Source organism: Canis aureus, chromosome 17 (assembly GCF_053574225.1).
Source record: "Canis aureus isolate CA01 chromosome 17, VMU_Caureus_v.1.0, whole genome shotgun sequence".
Classification (NCBI taxonomy): Eukaryota; Metazoa; Chordata; class Mammalia; order Carnivora; family Canidae; genus Canis; species Canis aureus.
Genome location: NC_135627.1, coordinates 45,411,479 through 45,425,195, shown reverse-complemented (window position 1 = coordinate 45,425,195; position 13,717 = coordinate 45,411,479). Strand labels below are relative to the sequence as shown.

Sequence of the window (13,717 nt, the reverse complement as noted above, 5' to 3'; positions counted from 1 at the left end):
AAATGAAATAGTTCACTGATATTTCAAAGTGCACAGATATTAGTTTATAAAGCTAATTGTTCATTGAAAATTACTTGATTTCATAAATTGTATTCCTCACATAAAACCCAGACTCAAAGTTACAAGTGGTAACAACCAAAAAGGCAAAAAAATGCCTTAAAGTACTTAATAGAAGTATACTCAAAAATCACTCTGAATTGTTCAGTGTAACTATACATTACATTGTTTTTGCCATAATGTATATATCAATTTGTGCTATTAGTGGTAGCTGCTAGCCACATGTGGTTATTTAAATGTAAATTAAAAGTCCAGTTCTTTGGACTGGCAGTTGCACTAGCCACATGTCAAGTTCTCAAGAGCCACATGTCAAAGCACATATAAACCATTTCCATCATCACAGAAAATTCTATCAGATAGTGCTAGTATAGCCCATTAAAGAAATGTGATATAAAATACTGAATTTAAAAGGACAAGTCTTCACAGTATTATTTCACTAAAGAAACAAGATTTAAGTAAGATGCAAAGATAAACACTATCTTTCAAAACAGATCTTTAAGTTCACTGTGAAGATAAAGCCTAGGAAAAATGCCACGTACAACACGCACACATGGCCCATCAAACAGGATGTAATCCTTAAAGTACTAAGAACAGGACAGCTTCCAGTAGGATTTAGAAAGTAACAAAATACCACCACTGTTCTCATCCTCGTAACAAAAACAAGCCAGAAAACCTCCAGAGTTAGTTTCTGTTGTCTTCTACCCATCAGGGGGCTGAGGACTCACCAGAACTCCTGGAAAGACTACCAAGAAATGACAAGGGGCTTTTGATCCTGACAAACAGTTATAGACCAGTAAGCTAAACAAGGATAAAGAAAAACCAGCCAGATTTTTAATGACTATTGACAGCATGGATTCTGGCAGGAGACTAGAATTCCAGGGAGCCCCAGGTATGAAGCAAGTCTACACCCACCTTTACCCAGTGTAGGAGCTAGAAGCGGGAGGGAGGGCAAGATGCCTCAAGGCATGAAGTGTCCCAGGAGGCCTCTCCCCAGGCAAAGAGCCTTGTCTTCCCAAACATTCTCAATTAGGCAAAAGACAGGAGAGCAGCCTCAAAGACAGATTCTGGACCTTCAGAGAATAAATGACAACTGCCACCTGAAGAGGGGGGGTAGATACCAGGTCAGAGAGATCTCCTGAAGAAACAGAGCTGCAAGTAGAATGGAAAACAAAGAGAACTCTACATTAACCCTGGAAAGGGCATCAGAACTTTAAAGCAGAGTTATCCCAGTCTTGAAAATTAATAGTTCAGTTGGAAAGCCAAAAGCAGAATGCCTGAATCTCATTAGTGCTAAGAAACCCTGAAGCCCCAGAGGACACTAATCAAATTAAAACAGCACCTTTGCCAAACCCAGTTCAACTAGACATGACACCAACTAGGCCCCCAAGTCCAGCAGCCTGAAAAAAAGACACACCCTTTCTTAGAAGTGTTAATTTCCCCAGTATTTAAATAAAATGTCCACCATATAATCAGATACTGCTAGATTCACAAAGGACCAAGGAAATGTCACCCATAGACAAAAAGCAACAGAACTAGAGATGGGCTGGATGATGGACTTACTAGTCAGACCATTTCAAGGGATATTTATAAAAACGCTGAAGAACATAAAGAAGAGTGGACACAATGTAAGATGGGCAATTTCAGCAACAAGAGTCATGGAGATTATTTTTAAAGACAGATGAGAAATTTAAAATGTATCAACAAACGAAGAATCCATTAGGTGGACTCCAGAATAACCTGAACACTGCTGAGAAAAGAACTGGTGAACCTAGCTAGACCTAGATTGACAAAAACCATGCAGATTGAAACACCACGAAAAAAACACCAGAGAAACCAAGAGCTGTGATACACAATGAAGCACTGTAACATAAGTATAATTGAGGACCAGAAAAAGCAAATGATACTGAAGATCTATTTCAGGAGGTAAGGACTGAAGTAATTGATTTTTCAGAAATCAATTCTTTGATACAAGAAGCGCAGCCAACTATTAAGAATACCAAAACAAACAAGCCCTCACCCAGGTGCCTCATAGTCAAGCTGCTAAAAATTAAAAGGGCAAACCACAAAAGCACAGCCAGAGATATGAAGACCCATTATATACAAGATAAATATGACACAAATAAGTAATTTCTCACCAGAAACTACAGCAGAAGACAACAGAAAGGCATCTTTAAAGTCCTGGAAGAAAACTACTGTCATGTGGGATTCTATATCCAGTAAAAATGCCTTTCAAAAATAAAAGCAGAAGGATACACTTTTAGACAGCCAAACCTGAAAGAATTGATCTCCAGCAGACCTGTCTACAAAACGTGTCAAGAAAGTTTTTCAGGCTGGGGGAAAAAAAAAAAAAAAAAAAATGATATCAGGTTCCCAGATCTACCAAATGAAGAACAGAGATGTTACTCTATCAGATGTTTATAATACAAAAAAAAAAAAAAAAAAAGTTATATTCAAGTCAAATAACAATCAAGTGGCAGAGACAAGCATATAAAGAGGCAAATCTATATAGATACAAAAAAAACGCAGCAAGAGGTACACACGATGAATTATAGGGGGCAGGGGGAGGGCATCCAACTCATCTACATATTCCTTTACTTTGAAAATAACCAGCCAGAAACAAAATTGTCTCCACATGATTAGAGGTCCAAAAATTAGTGTCCCTATGTACCTTAGTACCCCAATTCTTGATATTAGTTTTAAAAAATGAGGAGACACCAAAAAAATTAAGAAGTGGGACTGGTTCCTCCACCTGTCTTCTGAATCACTACTTCATTGTTGTAACTTCTCTACAGACAATATCAATTCCTGAGTGTTAAACCTATGCTGACTCCACACACCACACACACACACACACACACACACACACACACACAAAAGTAACTTAATTAATATGTTAAACTCATAATGAAGTGAAATTAAGCAAACATCATTAATGCAACATCAATATTATAAATGTAAACATGCCAATGAATGGAAATAGTAAGCTTAAGCAATTCACAAGCTAATTTGTGAATATATAACCTAATAGTTCCATCAGTGATAGTTCAAAAAATTTTAATTTTCTCCACAAACCAAAACTTTCTAAATAAGATTCTCTCAAAGTCATTGAGCCTCTTCTGTGTTTTAAACACTGTGTTAAGAGCTTGAAAGGCAGCATCAGGCTGGATGCGTCTGTTTAATTCTTAAAATAAGAAAACTGCCTGTCTAAATAATAAAGGACGAGCTCCAGCACACTTTTATATGTAATAATTTCATAGTATTTAACTTCTAAAACTGCATAAATGAAAAAAATTCCATTAAGTTTTTAGAAGTAGAACTGCTTTTGTATCAATAAACAGTATCATAATTTGTACAATAACAACAATAAAACAGAATTAGTACACCTCCCCCATAGGCTTAGCACCTAAACTCTGGGGGAAAGTTGGATTTTATTCAAGTGGAAAACAATTTCACACATTACCACTAGGATAGCTAAAGGCAAGGTAGGAAAAATTAGCACAAAGAGCCATAGGAAGAAAATACATATGATCCTCCCATGCTACAACAGTAAATTGAATTTGTTGAAGACCTCAGGCTTGAAGTAAAAGCATTCCCAGTGATCCTCTACTGAGCACTACAGGTAGATTCCACATAACCTGGGCATGACCGACAAGTTAGGTGCAAAATGAACTTTACTATCACATCATTTTAAACGTTCTAAAGTTTTGGGAGTTTTGGGGTGAGGGTTGTTTTTGTTTCAAGGGAGGATGCTGTGACTCCACCTAGAAATTGGGAGGGGGGGGGGCGAGGTAACACCCCCAATTTATCTTTCATGAAATTGCTCATACAATTTGCTCGAGGCAAGATACAATGGAACCTAAGAGTAAAAGTTTTAAAAGCTTTTGTCCATAAATACAAAATAGAAATGCCCATTATGCTGACTAGAAGTTGGTTGTGCTGTATGTGGCAATTTGGGAACATGTTTCGCAATTTGTGCGCTGGCATAGCTGCTTTTCCTTTTACGTGAATGCTCTTGAAGTTGAGCTAGGAACACAACCTAAGGAGGTAAACTCTACCAATGCCTTGTCTTTGTTGAAGAATTGGTTAAACATGGGATCCCTGGGTGGCGCAGTGGTTTGGCGCCTGCCTTTGGCCCAGGGCACGATCCTGGAGACCCGGGATCGAATCCCACATCAGGCTCCCGGTGCATGGAGCCTGCTTCTCCCTCTGCCTGTATCTCTGCCCCTCTCTCTCTCTCTGTGACTATCATAAATAAATAAAATAAAATAAAAAAAAAAAAAAAAAAAAAGAATTGGTTAAACACACACAAGACTGAGAGAATTCTATTTTAATGCTATTTGGAGGTGGTACACCACACTTAATTAATATGGCTTCAGCTGTGTCTGGGGTGTACCGAATTTTATAAATTAATATCACTTATCTTCACAGGAAGTTAAATGAGCACCCTACTGAGTATTATCTCACACTGATAATCAGTAATTACAGTTTAAATAAAATTAATTAAACCAAAAACAGGCTCTAAAAAAAAAAAACTATCTGGATTTTAAACTATAGTATAACACTGTAATGGTGACAAAGTTCTATTACAGTGTTTTAAATACTAATAGCAGTGATTTTTTTTTAATTTAAAACAAAAGTAAGATACTGTAATTATTAGCCATTTTTAATTTGAAAAGCCTGAAAAAGTATCCTAAATGTACTTCCTTAGAACCTTTAAGGGAGTACCTATTTTCATGCAATCCAAGAGAATTAAGCAAATAAAAGTCCACTGTAATTTTAAGTCAATTCTATGTGAATGCATACCTGAAATCTGGAAAAAGGTTACTTAAAATTTTCTACCAATTTTCACACAATCTTGTACTCTATTTAAGAAGAAGATGGGGTGCCTGGGTGGCTCAGTCAGTTAGGCATCTAACTCTTGATTTCAGGTCAGACCATGATTTCAGGGTAGGGGGCAGTAAGACTGAGCTCCACATCCTAATTCTGGGCTCTGTGCTCAGTAGGGAGTCTGCTTATCTCCTAGCTCTCTCTCCCCCTCACTTTCCCTCTGCCCCTCCCCCTGTTCTCTAATAAATAAATATTTTTTAAAAGGGGGGGGGGCAGAAGAAAAAAAACCTAACAGCCAAAATCACTTGGCTTTTTAATTAACTTTATTACTAAATAAGCAACTTGCTGATTAAAAAACTGGCTCCATAGTTTGACTTCTGAATCCTGCCCAGCCACCTGCTTGTAGTATCACCTTAACAAAGCTATTTAAACTTTCCATGATAAGACCGATCACCGTGAGTTGTTAATAGGAAATGAAACTGCTTCTTACCTTTCAGCTTTAGGTTAAATGGACTGAAATGCCTTTGGTGACCATTCTACACATCACATGGATCCTCACACTCCCCATTATCACCGCACAGAGCTTATTCCCCATTTATGTTCTTCCATTTGTAAGACTTATGAAGACATGTAATTTCTTCATTTATTTTGAAAAGGCTGATGGTCTCTTTCCCACTAAAATATAAGTGCCATGCTCGACAAACCATCAACTGTCTGAGTCACTGTAGTAGCCAGTATCTAACATGGTCCCAGATAATCCTGTCTTGTATAACCAGTAGGATACTGTGGAAATTATGGAGTGCTGGTTCCCAAGACTAGATCATAAAAGACATTACAGCTTTTATCTTGCTCCCTCTTGGATCACTCATTCTGGGTATGACAGCTGCCACACCAGAAAGACACTCAAGGCTCAGGGGAGGTCCACATGGCAAAGAACTAAGCTACAGAAACTAAAAGAGGCAGAGAAGCCTCTTGCCAACAGTCATGTGAGTGCTATCTTGGAAGCCCAATGGAGCCTTCAGATGACTTATTACATAGCAACAGAGGACTAATAGCTCCTCAGAGAGTACTACTTTTAAAAGCTCTAGCCAACATCTTCACTACAACCTCATGAGACCCCAAGCCAACACCACATAGCTAAGCAACTATCAAATCCCTGCGTCCAGAAAAAAGTGCAAGATGTTAAACGTTTGCTGTTTTAAGTCATAAGTTTGGGGATAATTTGTTAACATAGTAACAGGTAACTGTTACAGTCACTGAGGAATCTAGCAGAGAGCTAGCAATCAACACGTGAAGGTACAAGGGAATGAGCAATTACTGGAGAAAATATAAAAGATACTGTACTGTCCCTGAAGAGGCTTACCACTTGAAAGAAAAATAAGAGAAGCTACTATAAATAAAGGCAAAATACATAGATGCCCCCAAGAAAAATCATAAGCCAAGTAAATTAGCAACAGATAGGAACGAGTGATTCATTCTGGGATGAAGAAACCTCAAAAGATGCTTGAAAAGAGATACATCAAGGAACCTGGTAAGGCTGACGGGAGAATTATGGGACACGGCACACACTGACAGCCCAATAGTATACCTGCCTGTTCCATGGACTTTACTAAAATGCTGGTGACATCAGTCTTACTAAGAAAAAACATGGTAAGAAGTTGGCCATTTGGGACACCTGGGTGGCTCAGCAGTTGAACGTCTGTCTGCCTTTGGCTCAGGGCATGATCCTAGAGTTCCAGAATCGAGTTCCACATCGGGCTCCCTGCATGGAGCCTGCTTCTCCCTCTGCCTGTGTCTTTGCCTCTCTCTATTCCTCATGAATAAATAAATAAAATCTTTTAAAAAAGAAATTAGCCATTCATTATTGCAGGTGTGAAGAGCTAATCATCCAAGTCAAGGCCACAATCCTATCATTCATTAACAATTCCCACCAAGCCACCCATTATTGCACTCCAACTTTCATAGCCCTAAGTGTTAGAAATGGCCATTCCTAGCCTTAAATTTTTAAGGTTTTAGCGAAATTGTAAGACCTTCTTTAGCCAGAGGCTTTGAAAAGAAAGTTTACCATCACCCTCCAAAACTGTACCTACCTACAGTAGTGTAGTCACATTTAAATTTCATAGGGTAGCTTATTAAATGAGAAGTGTACTTAGCAGGTTATTAAAATTCCTTGAAAATATATTACAATATGTAGTATGTAATATACTAAAGCCAAGTGTTGCAAACCAGCCTGTGAAGATGCCCACATAGGAAAGAACTGAGGCCCCCACCAATGATCCGTGCCAACTTCCTAGTCAGAAGTGAACACCCTATCAATGGATCCTCTAGCCCCAAAGGCTTCACATGACTGCAGCCTGAGCCAATGTTGTGCTTATAATCCCATGACAGACCTCAAACCAGAGCTATTCCACTAAGCTGCTTCCAAATCTTAAACCCAAGAAACTGTAATGTTATATATTTATTATTGTTTTAACCCATCAAGCTTTAGAATAAGGATTTAACAGAAGACTAATAAAGAGCTCCTCTTAGAATACTTTTAAATGCCTAAAATAGATATAATCACCAAAAAAACGGTGTTAAGAAAATATTTTAAAATCATATAGTAGGTCTTCATGAATGCATTATATAACATGAAGTAATAGTATCTAATTGCAACATAATGTTGAACACAAACTACCTTTTGAAGTATCTTCAATAACTTCACAGAACATACCAGTTTTCTGTGGTCATCAAGTCACAGGTCAAATTCTGTGTATATGTGTGTTTGGAATTTTTTTGTTTTCACCTATTTCATAATTTTAAAAAACTAAGTTTTACATAAAGGTTAATGAAAATATTTAATCTTTTTTCCATTCAAGTTCAAGGATACCATGAATTTTACTACAAACCCTCTGGTGGTCCATGGGCCTGCAGCTTAAGAACCCCTGGTAGGTACAGAATAACAGAAATAGGGGTGGAAAGGAAAACAACTCAAGTACTAATGTCTTTCATGCATTAGTGGCAGAAATTACAAGACCTAAAGTTTAGACCAACCAGGAGAACTGCACCAGAAATACTCAAAAAGAGCTGGAAGCTTTTGAAGGAAGAAGCCAACAGGAATATAAAGCCTTCAAAGAACATCTAGGTTTCAATTAGAGCAAGAAGGAAAACAAACATTCAAAGACAGGCTTTGACTGCCAAAGGGCAAAGTAGGAGGGCTTGAGAAGTCCAAAGGAGTTGCGAAAGGATTTCAGAGAAAAAGAATAAATGGACCTGGATAGGGAAAGAAACATCTAGGTGCTGATATGGATTGATTAGGACTTCTGATGTTGACTTAGATCAATAGAAAAGTCTTGTGAATTGTAGTGGCTAATGAAAACTAATAAGGAAACAAATGAAACCATATAGACGAGCTCTTCTTAAATCATCTTCTCTCTGCCAGACTGCCACTGTCCTACTTCAGGACACTTGGACAACAGCCACAGCCTCCTGGCTTGCTCTAGCTGTGCTCTGCCCCTTTACCCCCAACCACTCTCAGAGCTATTCTCTATACTGAACAACATTTTGATGTTACTGAAATGCAAATCCAATCCTGCCCCCTCGTTCCTATGCTTAAAACCTTTCAATCTTTGCATCCCCATTACTCTGGGGACATTCCAATCTTACTGTGGCTCAAAAAGGTCCAGCTTGATCTGAACCTCCAGACAATCTCTTCACCATTCCACCCCTCTTACACTGTAGGATCCAGATTTAATGAAAAAGCCAAAGTCTCTTTAAATGTGCATGTTGTGCCTAAAACCTATCCACAACCACAACTCCTATCCCATCCCCTTAATCTAGCTCATTTCAACTCAATCTTCAGCTCTCAATTTGAACCACATCTTAGGTAAGAGCCTCCCTGATTCAGGACTAGGCAAGATGCCAACAAGTCTGGTGCTTGCCACTACGTAGTACGAACAGTATTCTGAAACTACCTCTATCATATGTTTACCCAACCAGGGTAGAAGTCCTTGAGGAGTTATTTTATTCACTACTGGACCTACTGCTGGAACTGTTCAAAGCATATAGCGGGTGTTCTATTAGTTTTAAGTGAATATATCTATTCTATCTATCGTCCATGTCTGGGATACAAATCATTGCTTCTTGCTTTGCTAATTCCTTCCCAACAATATTAGGAAGAATTCCAGATGTTATGCCTTTTATACATTCATTAAGAATAACTTAGACTCTCCCCAACACTGATTCTTTGAATATTAGTCTCCTAGACTGAAAACAACCATTAGTTCTGTAACACAACACCAGGGGGGGAAGAAAAATACCTACTCAATGGAAAAGAATCATTTAAAAAGTATATTCAAAACAACCCCAAAGTTATGCCTACTCACATCTTTAAGTACAATTCTAATTTCTTGTATGCAAATATTAATACTACATACATGAAAGGAAATACAAATTAGTTTTATAGACAAATATTATACTTTTTTTTAGAAGAGGAGTAATACCCATAAACAAAGGTCCCCTGAAAATATCAACAGTTGCTTTATACTTGCCAACCCGACACTTTCATTAGGAATCGATTTGGTTGGTATCCAGGAAGTAAACTTAGAGTAAAAAATTACTACAACTCCTGCCAGCTTCTATTCCAATTTGTCCTTCAGAAGTAGCTGAAAAGTCACCTTCTCTACCAAGTCTTCTCCCACCATTAAAATTGACCTTCCCACTTCCAATGAACACTATCTACAGTGTGATGGGCCTAGGATGGTATTAGTATATACCTATCTATACAACTGGAAACTGTATACATATCTGCTTCCCCACTGTTCCAAGTGGCAAAGACAGTCATATTTATCTTTGTATTCCTATAACAGTACTAACCACTCAAATGCTTAATGAATGAAGGATAAAAGGATGAATAAACAAGTCTGTACACCCTACATTTTAGTGTATTCAACTCTGAGAGCTCTTGATCTTATTCCCAAGTTTCTACTGATTTGAGTAGGAGCTCTCTAAAATATCCCATAAATATTTAAAGATTCTAAGACAGTACTTAAGTGTTACTACTGAAAACCTAAGTACAGGAAGCTCTAATTAACTCATATTAATGGGCTCAGAAAAGCCCACCTGACTTAGTGAATAATTTAAGCTTATAGAACTTGTTTTGATGTATTTTGCCACATACATTTGGTAGTCCCAGTCCATGATGGTTTATCTACTTTACACAGAAGTGTTTCTTTTGAATATATCATTTCAAAGAAAAACTGGAAAATATCTCACTTTTTGATTATTCATGGCTTTTAAACTTACCAAGGAAAACAGAAGTTCATAAAAATGCAAAATGAACTTTTAGTACAGAAAGTTTTATATTCTATTAGGCCAAGAATAATTTAAGTAATTCTTCTAAGTCCTTTTTTCTTTTTTAAAGCTAATGATTTATGTTCTATTAACTGTAATTGAGGCACATAGATAAAATGATTCTTTTCTTTCATAAGTACCATGTCCAATTTAGCATATATCCCAGAAGGGATGGCACATCTAGGTAGCTCCAGGAATAGCCTGCAGGTAGACAAAATCCAGTTCTTTAAGCATATTCATCTGGGGGAACTCCTCTCTGAGTGGGTCAGTCTCACAAAAAAACATTCAGGAATGTTCTGGAGTAGTCTGGTAGCAGTTACATTGAACTAGTCACAAGGCTCACAGAGAACAATGAAAGCTTCCCAAAGCACTCATTAGAACCCACACGTAGGTAGTATCTCCAATGGCTCTAGGACCTCACTCCTGTAGGGGACATTTGAGGGGAATAAGGAAAGCTCTACTTATAACTGGGAACAGACTGCTGCTGCTAGATCTGTGAAGTGGTTTCAATAGAGTTTTCCCATGTCCTTCACAATTAAAGAAAAAAAAAAAAAATACTCCTATCCTTAACCTGTTGCCATACCTCAGTCACTCGCATCACTATTCCTTCAGGATAAAGGTTTCTCAAAAACAGTTTTGTTTACTAGAAATACTTAAAAAATAAGTAATAATTTCCAATCATAGAAAACCTCTTAGAATAGGTCTTTATAGGAATGCCTGGGTGACTCAGCAGTTGAGCATCATGTCTCAGGGCATGATCCTGGGTTCAGATAAGATCCCACATCAGGCTCCCCGCAGGAAGCCCACTTCTTCCTCTACCTAAGTCTCTGCCTCTCTCTATCGCTCATGAATAAATAAGTAAAATATTTTAAAAAAAGAAAAATAGGTCTTTATAATTCTCCGAATTAAGATCAGTGGCTAGGATACAATTTTTCCTAGTCAATTTAAAGGTCGGCAGTCTCATATAGACAGCTTCAGAGGAAAAGCAAAAAACAAAATATACTTAGAGAGTTCACACTGGTACTCTCAGAGGAGAAAGAGATAGTACTTAAATAGCAATATAACTCTCTTAGTAAAGACCATGTTCTCTGGAATGAGTCATAGTTTTTTTTCTCATACCCCTCTGACATTAAGTTATTGAATCTCTCTTGCCTCAGTTTCTCCATCTTTCAAAATGGGAATGATAATTTTCACAACAAGCTTCTAAGTGAGCATTAAGTATTTATAAAGCTAACATTTAGAACCCTACTCAGCACACAGCTAACAATTACAGAATCTTTATTGTATGTGGACTAAGAAACGCCTATCAAGTTAGAGAGGCAGGGTCCTACCTTGAAGGCCTTATTATATGCCAATGTTAAAGAGCTCAGGCTTAACTTATAGATAACAGGTGCGCCTAAGTAGTTTCAAATGAGGTAAAATATGGTCAGATATATAATTTAGATAGGTCACCCTGCTGTGCAAGAAGTTGGCTTTTTAGGGAGCAACAGAAATTTGCTTGAGAATCCTGATAAGAGATAGGAAGCCTTGCGCTCTGATAGAAGGAACTGAGGAAAGGAAATAGATTCAAGAAATAATCGTCAAGAAGCTATCTTCTATGAGAATATAGGAACAGAAACAAGCTTAAGAGGAAAGTGAAAGATTTAATGTGGAGCAAGTAGAGTTTCAAGTAAAGATGAGACACCCAAAGGAAGGTAGGCCAATGCAGTAATAGGTCTCAAAGAAAAGGTCATAGACAAAGATATGGACTAAGGTAATCACCCCAGTCCAGCACTATATACAGCACTGGCTGCAGGAAAGAAACCTGATAAGTAATAGTTTAAGATAGGCAAAGGAAAACCATACAAAATAGAAAAGGAAAGGTCATAGGGATACAAAAATCAATAAAATTTGTGTCCCACGAGCTGAGAAGTATTTGTTCAAAGAGGATGGCAGTAACTGTATCAAGTATAGCCAATAAATCTAGTAAATTTCCAACGACTACAACTTAATGAATATTACTGGGGATAAAAATAGTCATTTCATAATGATGAAAGATTTAGTACAATCCCAAGTATATATGCACTTAATTGCAGAGCTTTAAAATATACAGAGCAAAACTGATAGAACTAAGAGAAATAAAAATCCAGTTATAGTTGGGAAACTTCCCACTTCTCTCTCAATAATTGTTACAGCAAGCAGACAGAAAAATCCAGAATACAAGATGTGAATAACACTGTCAACCAATATTATTTATAGATCAATTCTAATACAAGCAGAATGCACACATGACATTCACAAAAACAGACCACAATTCTACAACAGAGAGCAAGACTCAGAAAACTGAAAACAACTGAAGTCAAGTATGGTCCCTGGCCAAAAGAGAATCAAGTACTAGATCAGGAAAAACCCCAAATTTTTAACAGTTAAACACAGACCTAAATAACCAATGGGTGAAAGAAGAAATCAACAGGAAATTAGAAAAGATTTTGAATAGTTAGAAAATGATACAGCTAAAGGAGCTCTCAGAGGAAGATTTATAATGTAATTTTTTTATATTAGAAAACAAAAGGCTCAAATCAATTATGTAAGTTTCTACCTTAAGAAATCATAAAAAGATTAAGACAAAAGGAAAGATAAAAACAAAATTATCAAGAAATTAATGAAACCTAAAGCTGGTTCTCTGAAAAGATCAATAAAATTGACAAACCTCTACCCAGACTGATGGGGGAGGGAGGGAGTGGAATTCAAGTATTTATCAGGGTTTGAAAGGGAGAAATATAGGTCCTTTATTTAAAAAAAAAAAAAATAAGGAAATACCACAAACTCCGAATTCTAGAATATAGATACAAAAAAATTCCTTAAAAGTCCAAGGCTCACCAGGAATAATCTGAATGGCCCTCTATCTTGTGATAGACAGGACAAGACAAGAATGGCAAATAAGCATAATAAAAGATGCTCAACATAATTTGTCAGTAGGGGAAACAATCTGTCAGTTTCTTATAAAGTTAATCATAGTTACCAGATGATTCCCCTTCCAGAATGAAAACAAGTCCACAAGAACTGTACCCAAATGTTCACAAATTTACTCAATCCCCCCAAAATAGAAACCCAAACTATTGAATATATAATATTCAATATATAATATATAGTATTAGCAAATAATGGAATACCACTCAGGAATAAAAAGAACAAATTTCTGATATACCCAAAGCACTAGAGGGGGTCTCAAAAGCATTATGCTACAGAAACAAAGGCAACATACTAAGTGATTCCATTTATTGGAAATCCTAGAAACTGAATTATATATTTCAGAAAGCTGATTCATGATTCCCAAGAGCCAGGATAGGGGGTAAAAATTGACTGCAAGGGCTCAGGGGGAATCTTTTAGGGTGATGGAAAGCTTTTATGTCATGATCATCACGTATACATGATTGTATATATTTGTCAAAATTCATCATTTTACATTCATAAAACTGGTGCATTGTATATAAATCTTTTCTCAAAAAAAAAAAAAAAATGC

At 37.0% G+C, this 13,717-nt stretch overlaps 1 protein-coding gene across 12 annotated transcripts in view; it reads right to left on the bottom strand.

Moving 5' to 3' along the window:
• DIAPH3 (diaphanous related formin 3) overlaps window positions 1-13,717 on the bottom strand; it is a 512,559-nt gene that overhangs the window by 466,299 nt on the left and 32,543 nt on the right. The window lies entirely within an intron of this gene.